The sequence below is a fragment of the Zootoca vivipara genome, chromosome 10 (genome assembly GCF_963506605.1).
Source record: "Zootoca vivipara chromosome 10, rZooViv1.1, whole genome shotgun sequence".
NCBI classification, from domain to species: Eukaryota; Metazoa; Chordata; class Lepidosauria; order Squamata; family Lacertidae; genus Zootoca; species Zootoca vivipara.
The window spans coordinates 59,093,096-59,119,855 of record NC_083285.1 but is presented as its reverse complement, the minus strand read 5'-3'; the positions used below and the strand labels follow the sequence as shown (position 1 = coordinate 59,119,855).

The 26,760-nt window shown below is 39.9% G+C and overlaps 1 protein-coding gene across 13 annotated transcripts in view; it reads right to left on the bottom strand.

Moving 5' to 3' along the window:
• The window catches only part of PLEKHA5 (pleckstrin homology domain containing A5), a 177,383-nt gene that overhangs the window by 107,897 nt on the left and 42,726 nt on the right, over positions 1-26,760 (bottom strand). Inside the window, exon 1 of one of the 13 annotated variants that reach the window (XM_060279147.1) lies at positions 635-6,958. The exons of the other annotated variants lie outside the window; for them this stretch is intronic. The gene's annotated coding sequence lies outside the window, so the exon portion shown is untranslated. Of the gene's footprint in view, positions 1-634; positions 6,959-26,760 lie in introns of those variants that run through there. 13 annotated transcript variants of the gene reach the window in all.

The window sequence follows — 26,760 nt, the reverse complement described above, 5'->3', positions numbered from 1 at the left end:
TTAATTTTACTTCAGGTAAGTATATCCACACATACCTCCCACTGCACACAAACCATTTCTTAAAGTTTACTAAAATAAATTGCCTTCTGTTTCATATAGTGCGTAATATCAAGATTAAACAAATATATTAAAGTATAACAGAACTGTTTTTGCTAGGAACTATACAATGAATGCTATATGATTCACCTCTGTAATTGTTTTAAAAACATTGATCATCATGCTTTCAAAGAGCCTCAACAGGCAAAGAAACAGATTTAAACTACAACCAATGCAGAACATGAAGAAATTCACTAGATATTACTAGGACAATTAAGCATGTGCAGCCCATGGAAGGGAAAATAAGCCTCGTGTCAGTTTTTCATTCCTATAGAATGGTCCCACTTCCTTGAAATCTTTTTTTGTAAAGGGCATGCTACTTTACTTCACTCCACTGGTAATGGTCACACACAACAATTAAATGATATTCTTTCTACTGCCAATATAGAAGCTCAGTTTAGATGACGATAATAATCTGTTGTTATTCAATTGTGTGAAGAAATAAAGAGCATTTCTGGGGCTAGACTTGGAAACAAAATAAAGCTATATTCCTGTGTTAGACACAAGGGAGAGGAAAGTATAGCCCATATTAACTCACCTAGAACAGCTTGTTGTTGAAATTGTGCCCTCACCAAATTCAGGCTTATCTCCAACTTAAGTCTTCAGCTCTACTAATAAATCATGTACTCGCGAACATAACAGTGACAAAAGGACATGCTGTGCTCTTTTCCTTCTCACTTCGATGACTGTTTCACTGACGGAGCTCTGAGAGGCTGCAATCTCAGAGTAAATATTCAATATGAGCATGCTCTGTATCCACTTTGAAAAAACAGTCTGATGCTAGGCATCTCTGTGTGTGATGGCCTACTTTCAAAGCAACACAGGGCTGTAAATCAAATCTTTAAAAAATCACTAACTGCAATAAGCAAATCAGAACCACCATGAAGTATTGATTTTCTCCTCTCTCATGATCTCACTATTCCCCTAGAATTAATTGGACCATGTGTGCAAGAGGCTATTTGCAACATTTGGCTGTAACATGTACCCAGACTTCAATACTATTCTTTGATAGACGAGAATAACACTGAACTGGATCACCATTTGACCCTCAAATCTTAGCAGAATATTCTTTCAACCATAAATTTTGCATCTGAAGTTCATGTTAGCATTCGTAAATATAATCCACTTTAGGTAAAGGAACCCCTGACCATTAGGTCCAGTCGCGGATGACTCTGGGGTTGCGGTGCTCATCTCGCTTTATTGGCTGATGGAGCCAGCGTACAGCTTCTGGGTCATGTGGCCAGTATGACTAAGCCACGTCTGGCAAACCAGAGCAGTGCACGGAAACACCGTTTACATTCCCGCCAGAGAGGTATCTATTTATGTACTTGTACTTCGTGCTTTCGAACTGCTAGGTTGGCAGGAGCAGGGACCGAGCAACGGGAGCTCACCCTGTTGCGGGGATTCGAACCGCCAACCTTCCGATCGGCAAGCCATAGGCTCTGTGGTTCAACAGTGCCACCCGCGTCCACTTTAGTCTGGTACTATCTAGCATCCTTAGTTTGTTCTGTGCACTGGTCTGTACCCCAGAATAATATGCTGTTTCCCAATACAATAAGAAAAGACAACACTCTAACACTGCACTTTGGAATTTTACTATTCGTCACAGCTTAAGTGACTTACGGATAGCTGGCAGGCCATGGAAAAACAGCAAACCAACTAAGATTTTTATTTATGTTGTTTCAACACTGCACTTAAGTATTGCCATGGCTACTGAATATGTTTCTGTTTAAAGCCAGTGAAACCAGATTTCACTGTTTTACTATAATTTCAAACAAAAAAACAAATCCAATATAAAACAGATCCATCCCTATTATATCAAACAAGATAAGCAGCTCTCACTGAACTCTTTCTGAACCCTTCCCACTAGGTCTGGGAAATGGACTTTGATTGTACAGTGGTACCTTGGTTTACAAACACAATTGGTTCCGGAAGTCTGTACTTAACCTGAAGCAAACTTTCCCATTGAAAGTAATGGAAAGTGGATTAATTCGTTCCAGACAGTCCGTGGAGTACTTAAACTGAAGCGTACTTAACCTGAAGCGAACTTTCCCATTGAAAGTAATGGAAAGTGGATTAATCTGTTCCAGATGGGTCTGTGGAGTACTCAACCTGAAGCGTACTTAACCCAAGGTATGAGTGTAATTGGTTCCGGAAGTCCATACTTAACTTGAAGCGTACTTAACCTGAAGCAGACTTTCCCATTGAAAGTAATGGAAAGTGGATTAATCCATTCCAGACAGGTCCGCGGAGTACTTAAACTGAAAATACTCAAACTGAGGCGTACTTAAACCGAGGTATGACTGTACTTTATTAGATGTCTAAGCTTCTCCAATCAGTAAGTGAGAGCCAATGAAACTTTAGCACAATAAGTTTAAGAGATGATGTTGTGTAAGTGGTAGCACACAAGCTTAATAAGAGTACTTTGTAACAGTTGTTAATACTCTAATAGCAGCAGTAGTTGCACTAGTTCAACATATTTGCAAGCGCAATATACCCTCTGGATTTGGCAGTTGCACTACACTAAAACCAAGGCTCCTGCCAGCAGAATTATTGCTGAAATGAGTGAACTGCCATAACTGAATATCACCCATTGCTAACAGTTGGTATACCATCATCTGAAACTGAACATTCCAATTATCGATCTACTTTTGTTGTTGAAACTAGAAGCTTCAAAAGAGCCAAATTAGCAAGAGAAGAACGAAGGTAACATTACGGTACAGTATTTACAAATTAAGGATGTGATAATGGGAAATACAAGGAATAAAAGTGCAAAGAATATGACATAAAACTTGATTACCGGTAATCTAAGTAGTCAGAAATTTGATTCTTGTAAAATCTTTTCTCAAATATGTATAACATCTTATTAGAGAAGACAAAAGATAATAAAGATGCTGCTTCACTATAATGAGAAAGGGGAAAAATATTTGCAAAAGAACATACCAATAAAAAAAATATGCCTGCTGGGTAGGTGCAATAATATATTTCACAAAATAACAATTTTAACATCCTTGTTAAATAAAGAGATGGGAGGTTGCACACCCTCTAGTTCACTAACGTAAGTTTCACCTGTCTTCATACTCCTTCCCTCCATATTCTGAGCTACTACACATACTTTGCATGCTTCCCTCCCAACTCCCACAGTGAATTGCCAGGAGGAGCAGCTGCCATTGAATCTTGGAGGGCAAAAGAACATCAGCCCACAGACAGCATCCATAGCATTGCTATGGAGACTGAGCACAAACTTCATCTCCCTCCTTCACCCCCTGCCAGAGTGAAAGAGAGCGATGGAGCACATAGCATGCAGGAAAACAGGGAGCTAAATCTATTCCAATCCCCCAAAAGAACATAGCACAGTTAGATCCTGATTATCTTTCCATCCTTCTCCTAAGAGAGATTGTTTTGATGAGGGGCGGGAATGAGAAAACAAGCAGCAGAAGCATATCTCTCCAAATGGAACCCTACAATATTCTCAATGGACCATTTCTCTCCCATTCCTACTTTGAAGATGGAGAGGGTACCTGCAGGAACAGTCCTCATCAATTGCCCTTTCCTGCTCCCAACTTAGTCCCAACTTAGAACAGGAGTGGAGTCTAGAGCCGCTGTCATACAGAGCACCAAATCTGGGGAAGAGTGGAGTGCTCTTGGCAGCCACATGTTTTTGCTTGGCAACCAAGGTCAGACAAAATTTGCGCAATTTCACTTAGAAATATGTGGTACCCTGTGTTAATGAGTAAGCTACCAACAGCATATGAGATATGCATATAAAAGTCTCTATAATAATACATATGGGTGAACAGGTGGGTGAGCACACATGAACAGACTTCAATGACTTCCAAGAATCCCTCGGTTCTTGGATTCAAAGTAGCAACCATTCCCTCTTGTCAATCTTTAATGAATATGTATTTAACTTCTTCATAAGAATATGGGCGTAGCATTACATGCAAACAAGGGATCCTAGTTTCAAACAAATCATGGTTACTTGCAAAACAAACCACCTTCAAACAAATTAGCTTGTTTAGCAACTAACCACTGCTTGTTTTAATCAGGACTCCTGGTTCACAAGTGACACTAAAGTCACTTATTCACAATTATGTAAACTTGGCAGAAACTCAGTTCAACATTTCACTTGAGATTGCCGAGACTTGTCTACATAGAGCTAAACCATTGTTTAGTATTGCATGGGAACCAGTCCAGTGCTCATTAAAGACTTTCTTATTCTAGACCAAAGGAGTTGAAGAAATCTCTGATAGTAGTTTCCCCTCTTCTTCCAGTATTTCCTTTACTCAGATCACAATCTCTTGAATAGGAATGTTTGTTTCCACCTGTATTGTTTTAGGCAGAGGAACAAGTCACACTTTTAAAAAGTAGCAGTTTTGAAAAAGATATAAACATTAAGGTAATTTAAATAATAATCCAGGCATAAACAAAATGCTTACTACCCAATGAGGCAATATTCCCAAAGTCATCCCTGGCATTTCCTTATAAACTCGTACAAAATGATAGGTTGGATTTTTATTGCACAATCTTCTTCAAAACATCAAGCTATCAGCAGTATGCACCATAGTAAAATGCATCTTGAGCAAACCAATTCAAGGACTCAGATAAGCACAACTGGAGTAGTGCAGAAATATTTATAGTAACACAGAGAAATGTAAGATCGGATCCCAGAGAGGCCTGTATTTTTCTTATATCAACATACACAAAACATAGAACTAAGCAAGCAGAAGTTATTTTGAACAAACATTCTAATTAGCTATCAATCTGGAAAAGGAAGATCATGCCTGGGGTGCTAATATTGACTTCATTTAGTAGCACAAATAAGCACAAATTTGATTGCTAAGTCTTTTTGTGAAGAATGAACTACCAAAATCAATTTGTTCTTAATAGTTTCATTCTAGATGTCTAGCAAATTTGCCACAAAGAAAACAATGAGGATTACCAATGGAATCTCTTTCAATCAAGCAAGAAGTACTACAATGAAACTTTATTATGAGCTTTAAAAAGGTGTGGGTAACACTTGCTCAGTACAAGATTAGAAGGCAGAAGAGCAAATATTTTGGATGCTTGAGGTGGTGGTGTTTTTTTTTAATCTAACAAGATCTGTTCTGTTTTCTAGGTAAGTGCATGCAATAATGCTTTCAGCAACAGCTCTCACACATTTCTTTTGATCAGTGTATGAAGCATTTGAAGAGCAAAGATATTCTAACCTTAATATCAATGTGTCAAAATAAAACTAAATCAGCTTACCTAAATACAGAAGTAGTTTTTAAACAGGCAAAAAAAGAAAAAATGTATAGACATAGTCTTTGGTTAAATTTGTGAACGGAACCCCGAACCTGTTTTGTGTTTATCACTTGCTGTTCAAGTGACAGGTGTCAAAATACTGAATCATAGAAATGTAGAGCTGGAATGGACTCCAAGGGTCATCTAGTCCAACTCCCTGCAATGCAATAATCTCAACACATGGTTCTTCCATCCAATTTGAAAACATACTGTACAGTGCTTAGCTTTGCAAATGTGCTTGTGGTTGTATTGCTGCACCACTAGAAGGAAGTATATATAGATTTCAATGCATTTTAAAATCCATTTTTTATGGAGCCAGATTTCAAGTCAAATGCAGAATTTCACCTCTTTCCTTCCTGGCTCCCCTTCCCTACACATTTAATTTTGGAGCTTATCAGCACCATATTTCATCAAAGTGATTCTTGGAGCAGTGTTAGAAACTCCTAAGTATTTTTTTATTTTATTTTATTTTTTCTATGCCATTTTATATTTCAAAGAAAAGTCTCAAATTGGTTTACAACACATTAAACATCAAATAAAAGAATCCAAATTCAAGCAAATTCAAGGATCAAAAAAGATATTTCAGATCCTTCTCTAGGTGAATTTTGATTTCCCCTTATTTATTTATTTACCTACATAATTTATAGAGCTGCCCCATAGCAGAAGTACTCTAGTGGCTAAAGTATCAGACCAGGAGCTGGGAATACTGAGCAAAGCTGAAGACCCCAGTGCCCCAAAACTGAGGATTGGGCAGAGTACGTTCCAGATCTAAAATTATTCTAAATTATAAACAACAGGCTTAAGGGTTAACTGGATAGATGAACCAAGCCTATAAGAGGACCAGTTTTGATAAGTGATTAATGAATAATGGCACAAATATATTTATTTATTTGTCAGTCATTACAGAAAAGTTTGCAAAATATTGAATAAAAGACTAGGATTTAATGAACATCACATCCCCATCCTCCAAACCCCAGTTTGGGTTAATCAAGGGAAGGGAGTTCATGATGGTTGGGAGTTTGTTAAAAGGGACATATTAAAAGTACAACTTCAGGCAATACCAATGAGACGGAAACATGGAAGGTGCCTAAAGAAGCCAGGGTGGCTATCTAAAGAACTTTTAACTGAGTTAAGATTTAAAAGGGATATGTACAAAAAATGGGAAAAGGGGGAAATCACCAGAGAGGAATTCAAGCATATAGCCAGCACGTGTAGAGACAAAGTCAGAAAAGCTAAAGCACAGAATGAACTCAGGCTTGCTAGAGAGGTTAAAAGCAACAAAAAGGGCTTTTATGGGTACAGTATGTCCGTAGCAAAAGGAAGAACAAGGAAACAGTGGGGTCACTTAGAGGAGAAGATGGTGAAATGTGAACAGGGGATAGAGAAAGGGCAGAACAATGCCCGACCTGAAGAATATGGAGCAGATGATTCAGCAGGGGAAACACAGCCCAGAATAAGTAAGGAGGTAGTACAAGAATACTTGGCTAGTTTAGATGTATTCAAGTCTCCAGGGCCAGATGAACTACATCCAAGAGTATTAAAAGAACTGGCAGAGGTGATTTCAGAACCACTGGCAATAATTTTTGAAAATTCCTGGAGAACAGGTGAAGTTCCAGCAGACTGGAGGAGGGCAAATGTTGTCCCTATTTTCAAAAAGGGGGAAAGAGAGGACCCAAACAATTACCGCCCAGTCAGCCTGACATCAATACCAGGAAAGATTCTAGAGCAGATCATTAAGCAAACGGTCTGTGAGCACCTAGAAAGAAACTCTGTGATCACTAAAAGTCAGCATGGGTTTCTGAAAAATAAGTCATGTCAGATTAATCTGATCTCATTTTTTGTCAGAATTACAAGCCTGGTAGATGAAGGGAACGCTGTGGATGTAGCCTATCTTGATTTCAGCAAGGCCTTTGACAAGGTGCCCCATGATATTCTTGTAAAGAAGCTGGTAAAATGCAGGCTAGACAATGCTACCATTCAGTGGATTTGTAACTGGCTGACTGACTTAACCCAAAGGGTGCTCATCAATGGCTCCTTCTCATCCTGGAGAGTAGTGACTAGTGGGGTGCCACAGGGTTCTGTCTTGGGCCCAGTCTTATTCAACATCAATGACTTGGATGATGGGCTTTGGGGCATCCTGAGCAAGTTTGCAGATGACACCAAATTGGGAGGGGTGGCTAATACGCCAGAGGACAGGATTACACTTCAAAATGACTTTAACAGATTAGACAACTGGGCCAAAGCAAACAAGATGAATTTTATCAATGAGAAATGTAAAGTACTACACTTGGGCAAAAAAAATAAAAATGAAAGGCACAAATACAGGATGGGTGACACCTGGCTTGAGAGCAGTACATGTGAAAAGAATCTAGGAGTCTTGGTAGACCACAAACTTGACATGAGTCAGCAGTGTGATGCAGCAGCTAAAAAAGCAAATGCAATTATGGGCTGCATCAATAGGAGTATAGCATCTAGATCAAGGGAAGTAATAGTACCACTGTATTCTGCTCTGGTCAGACCTCACCTGGAGTACTGTGTCCAGTTCTGGGCACTGTAGTTCAAGAAGGATACTGACAAGCTGGAACGTGTCCAGAAGAGGGCAACCAAAATGGTCAAAGGCCTGGAAACGATGCCTTATAAGGAATGGCTTAGGGAACTGGGTATGTTTAGCCTGGAGAAGAGAAGGTTAAGGTGTGATATGATAGTCATGTTCAAATATATAAAAGGATGTCATACAGAGGAGGGAGAAAGGTTGTTTTCTGCTGCTCTAGAGAAGCGGACACGGAGCAATGGATTCAAACTACAAGAAAGAAGATTCCACCTAAACATTAGGAAGAACTTCCTGACAGTAAGAGCTTCTTTGGCAGTGGAATTTGTTACCAAGGAGTGTGGTGGAGTCTCCTTCTTTGGAGGTCTTTAAGCAAAGGCTTGACAGCCATATGTCAAGAATGCTTTGATGGTGTTTCCTGCTCGGCAGGGGGTTGGGCTGGATGGCCCTTGTGGTCTCTTCCAACTCTATGATTCTATGATTCTAAGGTTTGTGGTCCCCCCCCCCTTGTGCACCAATTCCCTCTTCTGTTTCCTGGTTTTCTCTAAATATATTTTGTGATAATAACCCTAAACCAAGTTCCAAACCTAGATTTCCAAAACCCAATTTTAAAAACAATGATTTGGAGGCTGGCACATACCATAGTGTCCCTGATCCTGGTCTGAAACTGTGGTTAGTAAAAACCAGAAACAAGGGAGCCTACCAGGCTCTAGGATGCTCTTACATGGGCTCTGGGACCCTCTCACGAGATCTCAAAGGCTCATCTGAATTCCCACAAGATTTCGTGAAAGCCTTGCAGAGCCCAGTAAGCAAGTCTGAGAGCTTAAACGCTCGTTCTGTACCAGGAAAATCCTGCACAAAAAGAGCTTTTAAGCTCTTCAAATCCCATGCATTTAATTTGTGTGACTTCCACCAGCTGGCCTTCAAAGTTGAAGTTGAAATCGCACTTGTTAAACAAGTTTAAGTTGTAAGTTACAAATGGCACACTCCTAGCTTTAGAATATTGTCAGTCAACAGGAGCACTTGCACACTTGCCACATATTAGAAAAGAAACAAAACCTGTGTATATGGTTTCTACAGAATAAAAAGTACTACCATTCATTACAAGTAATGGGCCAAATGTAAACCGTTATCTTGTTTTACTATTTGCTCATCTACTATTATTTAACCAAAGTTCTCTCCCTGTCTTATTTAACAGCAACAGCAAAGTTGACCTGGATCTGGGATTTTTTAAAAGATGAAATCCAATAACCATGTCTAATTTCAGGTTTCAATTATTAGATAAAAATGTATAGTCCAATTCTCTCAGCTGCGTTACTGCATCTTAAAAAACCTATTAGTAATTTCACACAAAAGACTGCATTTACCTGACTTTCACACAAGTTGTCAGCAAGAAAGTTCTATGTAAACAAATCTTACATAAAACATGTAAATATATTATGACCTAATTATGACTGGGAAATAATTCATATTTTATCAAGCAACTACTCTTTGATCACAGTGCAATATTGTCAGGCATTTCACAAAATTAAGTACTTCTTTCATGTGTTATTTAAGTGAGACAATAACCTATCTTCACAAGTGGCACCATCTACTCACTAAGGGGAGGCATCTGCTTTATGAATGCAGGACATCAGCAATCAGGCACACAACCTGACCTCCTCTTGATGCCATACCAAACTTCACACCAAAGAGACACAGTCAAACAGGTTGGCTCTGTTCATGCAAGAGGGCTTCATAATTCTTGGGTACGGAAGGGAACACAGCACATTAATTTTGATTGCCTAATGCAGCCCAACAAATTTAAATGGCTCAAACTCTGCTTATCTCCCATTCTGGCAGCTTCCTGTTCACAACCATGTAAATTTTCATTTTGCTTTTGGCTGTGGACAATTGCCTAGTTAATATAAATGTTTTAAGGCATTATATTTTCTTTATAGTCCTCATGGGTTCCTATCTGGGCATTCCTGAATAACTGGGCTATTTCAATGTAAGTATTATTCAATGAAAGTATTACTTAAAATTTTAAATTAAAAGATTAAACAAGTATATATCCTATTGCCACAAACTGTGTAGCATTTTACAAAACACTGACAAGTATTTAGCTATTTCTGAACTGTCCTGTAGCCAATTGAACAGAGAACATTAGCTTTCTAAAACACTTATTGGAATCTACACACTTGGATTTTTAACCATTTGGATTTTTAAACATTTGGAACCATTTGGAATAAAAATATGTTCTCAAATGTATAAAATGTTGCCAGTTCTATTGCAACATACAGCAATGGCAACAAGCAGCTCTGGCTCGCCCAGCCCTACCCATTGCCACCCCACCACCACACTTACCTGACCTGGGGGTTCTGGATCATAGGCTCTACTGGTCAAAACGGGAGCCTCACCAATCTCCCTCTCCCACTGGAAACAAACCAGGACTGCTCCAAGTACAGTGGTACCTCAGTTTACGAACTTAATCCGTTCCGGAATTCCGTTCTTAAACAGAAACCGTTCTTAAACCAAGGTGCGCTTTCCCTAATGAGGCCTCCCACCGCCAGTGCCCAGAATTCCACCGTTCGGATTCCGTTCTTAGACCAAGGTAAAGTTCACAAACCGGGACACTACTTCCAGTTTTGCGGAGTTCTTATACCGAATAGTTCGTAAATAGGGCTGTTCTTAAGCCAAGGCACCACTGTAAAGTGTCTCAAGAGAGAGGTGGGATGTCTGTTAACAGTAGAATTATGTATATTTGAATTATGTATATTTGATACTCACTCATAGCCTCTAGACTTAGAACCTCTAGTTGCTTGTCAAATACAAAGATTCTTATACAGATTCTTATATGCCTTGGGTTACGAACAGCCTAGTTAATAAACTTTTTGGCTTACGAACACTTGGGGAATGAGTGTTCCGCGTTGCGATTTTTTCGGGGATGCAAACGTACTCTGTTCGGGGTGTGCACTTCCATTTTGAGTGCCACACTTCCGAAGATGGAGGGAGAGAAAGAGAGAGATGCACAAGTGATGCCAGCTGCCGTGTACCAAAGCATGCTTTGGAGAGATCCCCATCGTGACTTGGAAAGGAATGTGCTGCAGCGAGGGTGATTATCCGGGGGAGGGGCGTCACTTGCCCTTAGGATCCTGCAGCTGATAGAGACAGGAGGGTGCAGGGAGGGGAGTCCGTGGCAGCGAGCCCGATCCGGGTTGAGTTTCCTTTCGCTTTGTGCACACCTCCCTCCCTGAGTGGAGATTATCGGTGCGCCTTTGGCCTCCTTCTCCCCCGAGGTACCACTGTAAACCCAAGTTGCAAAAAGTAGCGCTAGGCCCTGGTGGGCTGTCCCCTTACCTTGGCCAAGCGGATAGCCAATCAGGATTTTAAAAAAAATGATTCCCCCCCCTTCACTGCTCACTTCCCTCTGTGGCCCCCTAGCCTTGTACTGTGCCACTCCCATTCATGCGATTTTCACCTGTGCCCCCCTTGGAATATCCTGGGGGTCCCCAGGGGGCCATAAGACCCTCGGTTGGGAAACACTGCTATAAATGGCCATATAGTACTTTCTATTAAAACTTTTAAGTTTTTAATCTGGAATGCATTGCACTCACACATATACAAACCCCTGGTACAGCAAGAATATTACTTGCTATACAAGCCAGAAACAATTATAAAAATGAAACAGCATTTATTTATATTCCCAAAGAAACAGAAGCTACCAACATGAGTCTGACAAAACTGCGGGAGGCAGTGGAAGACAGGAGTGCCTGGCGTGCTCTGCTCCATGGGGTCACTGGGGTCACGAAGAGTCGGACACGACTAAACAACAAAGAAACAGTTGTTCCAAATTAGCTGTGCCTGCCATTCACTACCAAGCAACTATTCGAGTTTTAGACAGGAGAGGCAATTCCAGATCTATCCCTAAAACATGCAAGCTGTGCATACAATCTACAAAGCAGAGCTGTGTGCAGAAGTTTAAAGGAAACTCTGGCTTTAAAATGATTTCCTGTATTGGAGCCTCCTGTATAAACTTCAAACTCATGGAGCAGTTTTGTTTGGTATGTGGAAAAATAAAACAATCGTTCTGATTCTACTCAAGATGCAATCAGGGAAGCCAATTGTGCTTTTTGAAGCCTTGTAAACAAAGATCATAGAAATGTAAAGAAGGTGGTGCCCTCAGCTGGCCAAAAAGATCTCTGCAGTTTCATAGTACTAATTTTTCTAACTACAGTACTGTACAACCTCAACATTAGCATACCTGGTTACAGGTAGGTAGCCGTGTTGGTCTGGATCGAAGTAAAATAAAAAAATTCCTTCAGTAGCACCTTAAAGACCAACTAAGTTTTTATTTTGGTATGAGCTTTCGTGTGCATGCAGATTAGCATACCTTTTAGAGATATGCTCAAAGTTAATCAGTTATAGAAATAATTAAAACGACATCACTTCAAGGAAGAGAAAGCACACTTTATGCAATGCTGCCCTTATTCAATTTGCTTGTCACAGAACAGTGGAGAATACTAAACCAAATTGCTTGTCACTAACAATGATGGTCACCAGGTGGTGGTAAATTCAAGATTTTAAAGTGATACTGCTCCAACATTTTGTTGTTGTTTAGTCGTGTCTGACTCTTCGTGACCCCAAGGCAAAGTTCACAAACAAAAACACCTACTTTGCAGCGTTCTTAATCCAAGTTGTTCATAAACTAAGCTGTTCTTAAACCAAGGTACCACTGTAAATTGATTTCTCTCTCTCTCTTTGTTGTTGTTTAGTCGTTTAGTTGTATCCGACTCTTCGTGACCCCATGAACCAGAGCACGCCAGGCACTCCTGTCTTCCACTGCCTCCCGCAGTTTGGTCAAACTCATGTTGGTAGCTTTGAGAACACTGCCCAACCATCTCGTCCTCTGTCGTCCCCTTCTCTTTGTGCCTTCAATCTTTCCCAGCATCAGGGTCTTTTCCAGGGAGTTTTCTCTTCTCATGAGGTGGCCAAAGTATTGGAGCCTCCAACATTTTACAGTATTATAAAATACATTTCACTATATTTAAATCAAAAAGCTGCACTGAATTAAAAAATAAGCTGTGTCACCAGTAAATTGTTTAGAAGTAAAGAGTTTAGAAGTTCAGAAATTATACATTTCATGCTTAAAGAGCTTGTAAAGCACCAGAAAGCATTAGAAAATTACCTGCAATGCTACAATACTCATTCTCAGAAGAAGCCTAAGGTAAATTATCCTCAGTGATGTGCTGATTTCACTAAAAGAATACAAAAATGGGTTCTAATCAGGGACACTACCCATGGCAGCTGCAGACTACACCCATTGTTTGGGGGCACATCCCAGAAAAACCAGCTGGGACAGGCATACATGTTAATCAGCAAAGTGTGTTCTCAAACCATGTGTAGTACAGTCTAGATCTCAGATAGAGCCTCCGAGTCACAAACTTGTAAACTAAGCAACACTGATTACTTCAATATGACTAGAGATATGACTTCTTTCAGAAGTCTTAGGACCTTCCTCAACTAAGTTCTTATCAGAAACATGCTACTAAACAATATTAAAATGAGACTTGCTAATGCTATCTAGTTTTGCAAATTAAAATTACAGTACAATTACTGGTACCTGAAATATCTGTTGAGGGTGCCATTTTTTCATGCCAAACAGGACTGCTCCCTTTTGCTACCCTCAGCCAGCCATGTGTGCCAAGTCCCTTCTTACCAAACAGGAAATTTCTCCAACTGGCTCTCTCTTGCCATTATGCTACAATACACATCTGCCTTCATATCACTATTTCAATGAATAGCCCTGGGTTGCTAGTGTTTGGATTCAGAAAGCGACTCATTCTGCAGAATGACTGGGGGGTGGGGGCTCTGATTCCCTGCTGGGTCTGCAAAAGAATCCAAGAATGAGTCTGCCCTTGGTTATTGTATTCTGACCTACTATTTCAGATAGAGGGAGAAGTTTAAAACTCCGAACACACCGTAATTTAAAACTAGAATTCAGCAGCTCACCTCTTTGGGGCCCATAACATAACATAACATAATTAAAGTATGTTAGGAGCTGAAATATCTCCCGTTTACAATTTTAGAAGGCATCATATATAACTTGAGATTGTGAAAGGAACAAAATGTTGTGAAATACTGTAAATTAGTACTAAAAGATATTATGGTGACAGATCATTTCGAATGCAGATTTAATCTTGTCAGTAGTAAACAATTCAATGTTGCAACACAGTCAGGACTGTGGAGTCCAGAATGTTGCATTTGACACAACAGATGGTATCAGTATCCCAGGATGATGATGATGATGATTATTATTATTATTTACCTGCATGGTTGCAATAGACAGTAGAACACTGGCCTATCTAGTCTTCCATCCTGTTTTCACAGTAGCCAACCAAATGCCTGTGGGAAATCCACAAGCAAGAAGTGAACCCAAGAGCACTCTCCTCTCCTGTGATTCCCAGCAAGCATTGCTACCTCCAACTGTGGTGGAAGAGCATAGCCACTATGGCTAGTAGCAATTGATTTCCCTCTTCTCCACGAACTTGTCTAATCCCACTTTAAAGTCATCTAGGCTGCAGGCCATCACTTCCTCCTGTGGGAGGAAGTTGCATAGTTTAACTATGTGCTGCATGAAGTACTTTCTTTTATCTGTCCTGAAAAAGTGGGCAGTGTCTCTTTTAAGTTCAAACAAAGGCAAGCTGTTCATTCAGCCTTAAACATTTAATAATTTACCACTGCTAATATATATTAGATAAACTAGGAAGTATCAAAATTCTTAGGGTTGTTTACTAAACGAAGCTAAAGCAAACATGCTAACTTAGATTGTTCAAGGGCAGGGGTAGAAACCTCTGGCCCAAACTTGTCCTGCCAAGGGTTCAAATTGGGACTGTGAGGTTGTTTTCATCGAATCACACCTACTAGCTGCATGTGATGTCAGGTGTGGGGCAGATAGAAGTGTGGCTGCCTTAAAGTTCCCTCCCAACTGTGCATTGGGCAAAGGAAAGCTTGCTTCACGTTCTGTAGTCCATTAGCTGATTTGTGGTAAAATCAAAGCCTGCTGAATTGGCTTCACAATACAGTTTCCTGCAAAGAACCTGCTCATGCAGGTGATGCTGCCAGGCACTTGATAACACCCCCCCCCCCCGGACAAAGCACTCTGTAAAACCTGCACAGTAATCAGCTGATTAGTCCCACACTCCACCCTAAGGCATCAAAATTAATATTTTAATGCAGATTACCCTATGCAAATTATGCTAATTTAGAAAGGAAATTTTTCTTGAAAACCCATATCACTGGTCACCACTTGAAATAATAAATATTTACCATAAAGTATTGTATTACTAACCTAAAAGTTCCTCATTCATATATACTTAATTAAATAAAACAAAAAAGCATCTGTACATAATCACTGTTATACATTCCTTGTATCTCTGGGACCATAAGATTTATCAGTCTAAAAGTCAAAAAAATAGTTGAAAGAGTAACACATCAGAGACTTCTAAGGTCAACCTTCCTTAACTACTTTCACCAGATAACAAGGGATATGTGCTCTGCTTGAAATTCAGTATAAAGAGAGGATATTGTGTGTGTGTGTGTGTGTGTGTATATATATATATATATATATATAGCTACACAGTTGATGTTATAATGAAAAACAGAAGGTGCCTTTGACATGCATTTTTAAGCTCCTTTTGCAATGTTTATAATATTTCATGAACATTGAAGTCATCACGAAACTCATACCAATGACAAACTTAGTTGGTCTCTAAGGTGCTACTGGAAGGATTTTTTTTATTTTGTTTCGGCTGCGGCAGACCAACACTGCTACCTACCTGTAACAAATTCACCAGTTCACCATAAATGAACCCATCTAAAGTCTGTTCCGTCTGCATAAATAACATAAATGAGAAGATGATTCAAATTTGAGTAGCATTACATGTATCCAGCCTGAAGGAGTTCCAATCAATCTGTTCCTAACTGGGTGAGTCCCACTGGTCATAACACTCCGTGTTGCAAGTCACTTAAAAAGATGGAAAGCATCCAAAAGTAAAAATAAATGTTAAAAATAAGTAAAATAAAAGTCAAAACAGGCTTTCAGTGATAAAATAGATTAGGACAGGATTAAGGAGTGGACTTCTAAACAATATTCTGGAGCATCACACCTCAGAACATGTTATACGCAAAGACTAGGGGCAGCTAAATGCCCTCCTCCAGTCTATGCTCCCTGTAAGATTCATATTCAATCACCTATTCACCTATTCAATTTTATATCACCTAGGCCAGTGATGGGCAACCTTTTGAGCTTGGTGTGTCAAAATTTGCCAAAAAACCGAGCATAACTCGGGTGGTGTGTCACTTCGAGAAAAAAATCATAATTTCGCGATATTTATAGTTTAAATAACAAAAGTGTATAATTGTAATATATAACTGTATTTAATAAACCAAAAACTAATTATTTAACAAAACAAAACCAAAACCCCCTTATTTATCACAAAGTGCCCAGAGTTGTTGAGCTTTTTTGGGGGAGCTGCTGACCAAAGTTTTGGAGGTTTTTTTGGGGGGGATGCCCCAAAGCTGCTGCGCTTTTTTTGGGGGGGGGGAAAGAGAACAGAAATAAATGACAAATAATACCTTCGCTGGAACTAACATGCAGCACCGATATAGTCTGCCAAAGCGCCAAAAAACCCAGCACAGAATGGGTTAAAAAACTAACGCTGTTACACCCAATCATAGCCTGCCAAAGCACCAGGAAAAAACAGCACAGAAAGGGTTAAAAACCAATCTCTGGCTACCAGCAACAACAGCAACAAAGGATCTGGGTTTTAACAGCGGAGACAAGCTGTAGCGGAGACAAACTCTAGCAGAAATAAGCTGTAGGAGGAGCGGGAGAACAAATGGAGGGGGGACCAACAACAACAGCGCAAATGGGCCGATGAGGCGCGTGCCAGCAGTGAGGGCTCTGTGTGTCACATCTGACACGCGTGTCATAGGTTCGCCATCACTGACCTAGGCCATGTCCCCCTTGACCTATACTAAGGTTACAGCTATTGTTGCATTTTAAAGGAGCCCGCCAGAAGGATCTGGCAAGCTATGCTCACCAAGGAAAATTCCAAGTTAACCACCATAAGTGGCCTTGCTCAATGGAATTCTTAGTTAATCTACTCCCAGCATCAATACATTTTTTTGTTTTTATATATTTATAAAATGAGGATTCTCAGAATGTCATTAGGATTCTTTTTCAGATAAGAGTGAGGTGAGATATTTTGCCTTCACAAAATAACAGCCAATCTTTATTGGCATAATCACCATTAGAATCTTCTGCTCAAAGCTAAAACCAAAGCAGTTCTTTGCTACTCCCAGCAGCCAGATCTTCTGTTGCTTCCCTTCCTGTATTAGTGGGTGTCATACTCCTGCTCAGCAACTGAAGGTATGCTCTTACACATTACATGTTTGATTGGCTTTTTTATGTGAGCGCAACAACCTTGAATAGAAGATGAGGGCCATGTGGTATCATAGATTGGCAACTATCAACAATCAAGTTAGAATTATGTAAGAGAGCTGCAGCTATCAGATAGAACTGCCATCATGGATCAGCTATGTTACACTATGCTAGATTCCTCCTTCAGGAGGGAGGGAGGGTTATCAATTCAATTCAACAAAATAAATAAATAAGGTCACAACGTGGCGGATATACAGTAATTGTATCAACTCACCCCACACTCCAGATCAAAATACAGAGAAGCTTATTGCTTGGGGTGGGGATGAGGAGCAGGAGTGATTCAACACAAAATATTATTGGTCTTAGAAGAGAAAAGAGCAACAACACAGGTCACTTTGATGGAATCTACACACATATAAAAACTGTTCTGAAAATGATTTTTTAAAAGTGTTTTAAAAAATACATTGAGTTTTATTTACATAAGGCTCACCACCACCATTTAGTTTCACATTGTATATTGCACTTAAAACGTTTTATTCGCAGCTGTATAGCTGAGTCCTTTCACCTTCTGCCTCACATGGGGGCGGGCAGAAACAGTAGGCAATGACTTGATTTTGGTGGTGACAAGAATGAAAAACCATGCATTCCTAACAGCATTATGCCAATGCGCATAAACGCTACATTTAATGGCCTGTCCTATTAATACAAACAGATCAATTCCTGGAAGCAACCCAGAGGCCCATCACTACCTCCAATAAGAGTTCTGAAAACTGCAGATACTTCCATATGGCACTGTAGGAACTTTTGCTTATTTTAGAAAAGGAAGAACGCAAACAAGTTGTCCACAGGAAGACTGTGGGTTTTCTTTTTTGCAAGGGGGTGGTATATTTAAGGCTAAGGCTGTTTAGGGAGGCTTTTAATGTTTAATAGACTATTGTGTTTTATTTTTCTGTTGGAAGCCGCCCAGAGTGGCTGGGGAAACCCAGCCAGATGGGCGGGGTATAAATAAATTATTATTATTATTATTATTATTATTATTATTATTATTATTATTATTATAGCAAATAAAAAATACCAGAGTATTCTTTCAATAAAAGAGATTCACAAAATTCCTCATAAACCTCCAGGAAAAAGCAGGTTTTGCACTAAGGAAGCACAATCCCCAACGCTGTTAAATGTAACCATCTACAAAACAAGACAAAAGCTTTCATCTAGCTTGCTCCAATTTTCAGCAGCTAATCCTCTTCCCCACTGTGCCAATAAAAAGGCAAAAATACTGAAGTAATTTTCCTGAGTAGTAATTGCAGGTAAAGGCTGGGCGTACAAGAGCAAGGAAACATCAACAAGATCTGCTGCCACCTGCCCAAGAAGATGAGCAATTGCACTCCAATATCAACTACCTGCAAACAAGTTATGGGAAAACACACTTTGCTTTTCTGCTCATTAGAGGTCTCTTCATAAGAAAAGAAAACCTATTGGGAAGTGGTGAACATATTCCTTTACAAGAAGATTACTATAGAACTGGTGTAGTGAGTGTGGTTAAAAGGAAATGTACTAATCAGGATGTCTCCATTTCAAATCCCTCCTCTGGCGTGGAATTTGAAGCTGGCTCCCAGCAAGCCACTCTCTGTTCCCCTTCTGCAACATGGAAATAATAATGCTGATGTAACTTGCAGGTCGTTGCAAGGATTACCAACAATGTGTTTTGAATAGGCATGCTTTTAGATGCGATACTAAGAGCTAAAACTCACTACTTTGTGTTTCTTGTAAAGGTAAAGGGACCCCTGACCATTAGGTCCAGTCATGACCGACTCTGTGGTTGCACGCTCATCTCGGTATTTATTGTCCCATGGGATCCAGATAAACTTCCACAAGATACTGGTAGTGTATGGTCTGGGAATAGTGTATTTTATAAGCATTTAACCCATAATATTTTATTACTGAGAAAATGTAATTTTTTCCACTGCTAATGAAATCAACTGCAGTAGGAAATGCTGTTTGGAATGTGGTTCTCAGAATGTCACATAATGATACCAACCAATTTGTTAGTCATGTTTTCCATCCAATTCAGAGACTGTGTTCTGCTTACTGGGTGCAAATAAACAGGAGGTATCAAAGTATTAATATATAACAAGGTAGACTCTTCTCTCTGTTGTCACTCTGATCAGCACCGGGATATGTTTAACACAACAGTGAGAATTCATTGCTAATCAGCTCTGAAGAAAAGATACGCTACTCTTCTACTTAGAAGAAAATTTGTTGAACACTGACAGGCAGGCACTCTGTGTGCACTCTGAATGGCAACAAAACAAGAATTATAATCAATGGCTTGGATGTAATCAGATATCACACTATTATTGAGCCTATTTCAAAATAGTGTTTGGGGAACTCTTTCTACAATCAACACCATCTGCAGCATGTCTCATTTCCTCCACTCCACAATGTGCAAATGTTTTCAGTGGTGATAAATTTTAAATAATGCAGAAAACATGTGATACTGGAATACTTGATACTGACATCAGGAACATCCATTACACATTAGAAAATGGCACATGAACTGCCTACCAGTTGACTATGGCTTATGTAGTGATAAACTTTGAACCAGACTAAACTCTCAGCTGCAGTCACAGTCATTAAACCTGAAAAGCGAGTACATGTATTTGTACATACAAATTAACTAGGTATGCAAAAGAGTAGCTGACTCTGCATAACTTGCTTCAACATGCACATTGTGGTTTCTGTAGCCAGGCACATTATTGAGTTGTACAACCAGTTACTTTCCTCAACTAGTGAAACCTCTCAACCGCTCCAGAAAAGGGGTATTAGCATAAAGCCTTTGTTTTGGAGCCAGCAGCTGTCTAATGAACCATTAGACTTCTGTCAGCCAAGATAGGTTTAGGGCCTCCAACAAGAAACCTATTTGTAAAAAATATCTGACATTTAAAGAAATCATTCCAAGGTATAACACCATGTGTGGGGAATTACTTACAAATTTATCACATAATTAAAGCCTACCTACTCTCTAAGAAGCTCACAATGCAGCACACCGGATTTTCCCTATCTGTCCTCACAATAATCCTGCGAGGTTGGTTAGGCATAGAGACAAAGTGTCCATGCATAAGATACAATAGCTAAAAAATAATGCAATGTTACTTCTAATATGCTATTGACCCGAAAGCAGTGTCATATTCTTAGCAGGAAATATTCAGTACACCAAGTTATTTTCAGGTGTGAAATTATAGACCTAGGGAGCTAATACAGGAACTGTACCACATAGAAAGTTATTTGTTAGAAGCATCCCTCTTTAAAATTGCATTCACTGGGGCGGGGGAGTCTATAATTTAGAATCAAAAGTAAATTAATCCCCATTGGCATAGATTAAAAATAAAAAAATTGAGTTTCAAGTATTCATAATCTCAGTGTAAGTTGTTAACTATGAAGTAGCTCAAGCTACTTTAGTGCTGGAGTAACAGTAGATCAAAGTTAGGCCAGGGAGAGTGAAATGCAGCTGAATCAGGGATGAGGAAGAGTCTCTACCTGCTAGGGTTCCAAAGCTACTTGATACTTCTTCGTAGAGGAGCAGCTTAATGATTTAACATATTAAATAAATGTGCACTGACACAATTGCTATTTCTTTCAGTCTCACTCCAGTTACATTTAAGTCTAGTTCCATGCCTGGCCTCCACCCTTACATGTGCCCCAAAAAACTCTCAAAATATTTGCTTTAAATTTTTCTATTCTGTTTCAAGGATGGCATCTTAAGTGCTGCAATTGATAAGATACTCTCTTACTTGGAGCTACAGAACTGGAGATCATGCTATTGTGGAGGGAAAAAGTATAAAGTACTGCTTAGGAGAGACAAAAATAGGTAAGGAGGGGGAGATGATAACATTTGATGCAGCAACAGATACTTGCAGATGTCAAGAAAAAAAGCAGTAGGTAGGTGAAGCGACGAAGACTGAAGCTGCATAAAAGTACAGTGGTACCTCAGGTAAAGTACTTAATTGGTTCCGGACGTCTGTTCTTAACCTGAAGCGTTCTTAACCTGAAGTGCACTTTCCCATTGAAAGTAATGGAAAAGTGGATTGATCCATTCCAGACGATGAAAAACACCCCCTAAAACAGCATTTTAACATGAATTTTACTGTCTAATGAGACCATTGATCCATAAAATGAAGGCAATAATCAATGTACTGTACTATAAAATAAATAAGACAGTATTGTAGATGAAAAAATTAACATTTATTTTTTTTCTTACATGCACTGATGATAGTCATTGCAGCAAAGGAGCAAAGCAGAGACAAAGGCACAGGGCAGACTCACATAAACAAATCCCAAAATCTTCCACTCTCCCCCTCGCACAGGGTAGGTGGGCTTACGTGGCTAGATGCCACCCATCTTGCTACAGCTGGGGGAGGGGCAAGGGTTGGTAAAGGGCTTTTCGGCCCAGGCTCATCTTTGTTTTCTTAACAGCTTCACTGCTCTTGGTCTTCATTAGATAAGTGTTCCTTACCTAACTTTGGGGCTGGGATGCGACCTGCTGGGCATTCTGAGGATGTCGGGGCCCAGCTCCGGGCATTTGCAGAGGCATCCGAGGTGTCCCCGCTGCTGGAGCCCAGTCGCGGAGCCTCTGCAGGCCCCGCGGATGTTGGGGCCTGGCTCCCGGCATTCGTGGAGGCCTCAGCGTGCTCCCGCTGCTGGAGCCCAGTCACGGAGCCTCCGTAGGCCCCGCGGATGTCAGGGCCTGGCCCCTGGCATTTGCGGAGGCCTTGGCATGCTCCCGCTGCTGTAGCCCAGCGCGGAGCCTCCATAGGCCCTGCGGATGTCCGGGCTTGGCTCTGGGCAGCAGCGAGGCCTCTGAGAGCTCGGAACACTCACTTCCGGGTTAAAAACATTCATAACCCGAAAAAACATAATCCGAGGCGTTCGTAACCAAAGGTACCACTGTAGTTCTAAAACAAAGAGAAAGCAAGGTATTTGGAGGTAAGGAGAAGATAACTTTTAACTTATGAACAGTCATCTTCGGTCTGTGTGACCAAATCACAAGTGCTTACAAACTACTCATAGCCATCATGAAAAAGGTGACTTGATATTGATTGTGTGCAAGTATAACTATTTTTAAAATTATTTTTGTTTTCCAGATGTTTTTATGAAAGGACTCTGAAGAGACTTACAGCTAATGATTCATACATAAAACAGCAGTACATAAATAAGGACTTTCACACAAATGATATGATTTATGTAAGTGTTATAAAATTAGTAAGACAGAGCACTGTTTTGTCTTTCAGGTTGTGTCTTCCTGAACTTTGATCTTTATGCTGGCTGAAAAAACCTGCCTCTTCTTGTTTACCTCTGCTGCCCAACAGTTCTCTCAAAAGGGTTTCACTCAGGAACTAAAACTTACCACCCTATTCCTCAGAGTTCAGGGCTTTACAGAAAGGAGACATCATCCAAACTGTTCTGAGGCAATGAGATAGTTGCCCATAATAGTGGTCACTTCCTGCATCACCAACTCTCCCACTGAGCTTGTGTAATGCTGTAAAAAGTGACTGATTAAAGTTACACAGACTTTCCCTAGATCACCCTCTGTTCGAGAAAGAATGCAAACTTTCAGTCTCACTGGACTGTTTTAATTCCCTTGGTTTTCTTATTCCCCTCTCATACTTTTCTTCCTGAAGATGATGTATAATGGGCTTAATAATCTGTGCAAATACACATATCTACTCTGTTAAACTGTGCTTAAGGTAAACAGAGTTTATGATTAAGCACTCAGAAAGAAGGGACTGTGCATGGATGCTTAAAGCCAATTCACTTTTACCAGAGTCTTCCTCAAACCAATTTCCTTAAGCATAACTTGCTTGTAATAGAAAACAGTTGTATAATAAATGCACCCTGGCAGTTCACTGGGGTGGGGCAGAGGGTACAGGAAGGCATGTGCACCTGCAGCATCTTTTATAGCACACTGAAGAACCAGCAAAAATAAAAAGGTGCAATGGAACCTTCAAAACCTAGACTGCCTCCTGATCCCCAGATGCCACACCAGTTGGAAGGATATAGGTTGTAGGTGCTGTGTGTGGGAGAGTGGTTTGCCTCCTGCTGCAATCAACATCAACAGATTTTTGCAAAGGACATCACCATTTCCCTGGACAAATCCATCACCAAAATGATCTCTTCCAGTTTGGAAGACCATGGGTTTAAGAACAATTTTAGAGGCATTTAATTTTTTTAATCGAAAGCTCCATGCCTGCATTTCAGGGTAAGAGCTGGGAGAGTGGGGCAGAAAATGAAAAATCAAATTGAGAAGTGCAGCCAGTACTATACTAACAGAAATTTAAGAGAAGCAGTTAAACCGTGCTCCTCAAGCAGAGGGGCATCTGAAAGTTATTGAGGTTGTGGAGTAGGAAGAATAGAGGATTATACAGAAGGCAAATTCCTCCCAGCTTCAGAAGGCAGGGTACACATAAAAGCTCCTGCCCTAACTGGCCTTGGGAGAGAGTCTGAAATACTTGCTCTAAAGAAATTTGTTCACTTTTCAAAAGATGAAAATAAAGAATCTATTTATAGATGACCCATTTGTTGATAATACAAACAAAGATACAGCAGTTGGTGGGAAGAGCCAAACATTGGAAGTCGGGGAAGACAAGAAAGCATTATGGCACGGCAGCAGCCTTGCCAAACCTCATCATTCTAAAGGACCTTATTTTGGGGGGGGACTAAGTTCCATCAGCCCCAGCCAATGGTCAGGGATGATAGTTGTTGTCCAAACCATATGAAGGGATCAGGTTAAGGAAGTAATGAATTATACAATTCATTTACGGTGGAGATATATTGCTGCTACAGAGGCCTCAGCAGAATTTACATATATAGCTTCCCAAGCAATTATGAAGGCTTCTTGTATATTGACTCTAGGTAACAAGTCCAACAGCTTGAATTTTTTCACCATGTTTACACGAAAATTTCACTGATTGCAATCACACCTGTCTAAAACAAAGTCCCACTGCAATATAAATGTTGATCTGCCCATTGCTGAAAGCTGAAGAGATAGAATTCTAATTCCCTTAAAGAAGCTCAGACACAGATTTAGGAAGGAAGGGTGAACAATACAGTATAAATGCTTGCAGGCAGAAATGTTCAAGGCTCTTTTGCAAAGCTCACAGATTCACCAGAACCCCAGGTTTCATTTTTAAACTACAACAAATCCCAAAGATAACAGTTTCTGAAGATCAACAAACTGTGTTATGCAAGCTTTTAAAAATTGTCGCTCACCCTTCTTCGAAAAGGGAATCCAGGCAATCAACATAAAATGCAAGAATATAAAAAACAACTAACACAATTAAACCAATCAAACATCTTCAACAAAACAACAGCAGGTAAAAAACTTTTCATATTGGACCAAACACCCTAATAGGCCTGGCTTCCAGATTAAATCTGAATTGCCCATAGGTGGTAGATTCCCTTGTCCTAAAGTGGAAATGGGTAACTGGAGGAAGAGAAGTACTTACTCAACCACATCAGACACAAGCAGAACAAACCCATCTTTGAGAACACTCAAATTCAGCAGATATATTTTTAAGTACAGTTGAGGCTGGAAGTATAATAGCTGATCACAAAGCTCAACGCTTGGGACCAAAATGTAGATTAAGCAGCACAGGCTGTTCAGCCATTACACAGAACAGGTTGACAGCTGTGATTTTGCTGTGCTATTGGTGAAGCATTGGGCTTGCTGAAGTTTTCAGAAAATAAAGGGCCATTACTTTGAAACAGTAAAACCTTAGGCGGTTGACAGCAGATTAAGAAGTCTCATTAAAATTGCAGCTTTCTTGAAATTATTTTCCGAATTGCTACTGGATTAATTTTTTATATTTTGCAAATGAAGTTATTCCAAGCATAAATGTCTGCAACTTCAAACATACACTGATACACACACACACTATTTATCATCAGATTGTCATACTACATTCTTCAATTCCAAACAATCTGGGCATTATTACAGAAAAAATAGCATATCGCTCATAAACAGGAGGTTTTGATGAAATTCAAAGTTATGCATCACTCTGGAGAGACTAATGATTCACATAGCAAGCAGCAAGGGTCTGTGGTAATAAGAAAGCAGAATACACCAAGCAATACAAAGTAATAATGCATTATAGTTCCATGTGGGGAGCTGGATCTAAGGAAGTCATATTGGCGTCAAAGCTTGAAAACTATTAAACTCTGCTAAGCTTCTTAGAGAAGTAATTATCTCAAAGAGTTGCTGCTTTTGCTTACTTGCACTGACTATAATATGCAACACAGGTATGAATAAAGTGCACGAAGCATAGTTGAAGGTGAGGAGGGAAAATGGGGAAATAGATGTAGAGATGTGGTAACAGGGCATTAAAATTAAAAGATAAATGCTCCCGATTTAACATGGAAAGCAAGGGAACAAGAGGACAGGTCTGAGACAGCACGGACAAGAGGCAATTCCACTCAGGTTGGGAGCTGGCCAGTCAGTTTGCTACAAAGCTACCTCCGCACCACCAACCCCACCACTACACAACAGCATTCAGGAACAAGGCTGGCAATTAACCCCTCCTTTCCTGTGCTGTGCTGGTTATGGCTGAGAACATACCACTGTTTTACCACCGCCATGTCTCTCCTTGCAAAAGCATCATTACAGCCTTAAATCCAGATCTCTTGTTTTATAGGGGTTAGAGAATCTTAACAGTTTTAGAAACTAGAAATAAATTTAAAACGGATAAAAATACCATTTCAAAAAGCCAGGATATGCAAAAGCTCAGAAGCTTGTCAAATCAAGTTTCTCAACAACTGCAGAAAGCTACCAAATGTACGAAATGTTGAAATCCATTCAAACACACTGTAGCTAGCACACAAGTTTTATGACTCTAGGAGTTTAAACAAGCTTGTACTGTGTTTATTTTCAACAAGGGGAAGAAAAAGCACACACTGCAAGGCTACAAAAGCAGGGGTGGATTTTCAAAGCACTCTGTGCAGGGAGCAATTCAGTTATTTTAAAGAACAAGATATGTGCAAAGAAGAATAGCAGGCTTAGTAAATTATTTATGCTTTGGCTTAGAATACTCAGTGCTATACAGTGCTATGACAGTTACTCTGGGCGTTCCGCAAAAGCATACTACAGTGCAAACACTAATGCCTAGCATTTGCAGATAAGGAAAATAATAAGCTGTCTCTACATTACAGGTTCACAGACCTAGTTTTTCAATTTTTCAAAAAGCCAAGCTTCTATCTGTAATTATGGGAAATAATATAATAAGGGGAGTACAATCCCTCCCAGAAGAGGTCATCCACCTAATTTGTAGCAAGAGTTCCAACACCTTCACAGCATCTCCCAAATCAGATGGAAAGGAGAGACATCGTAACCATATAGACGTTGAATACCATACAA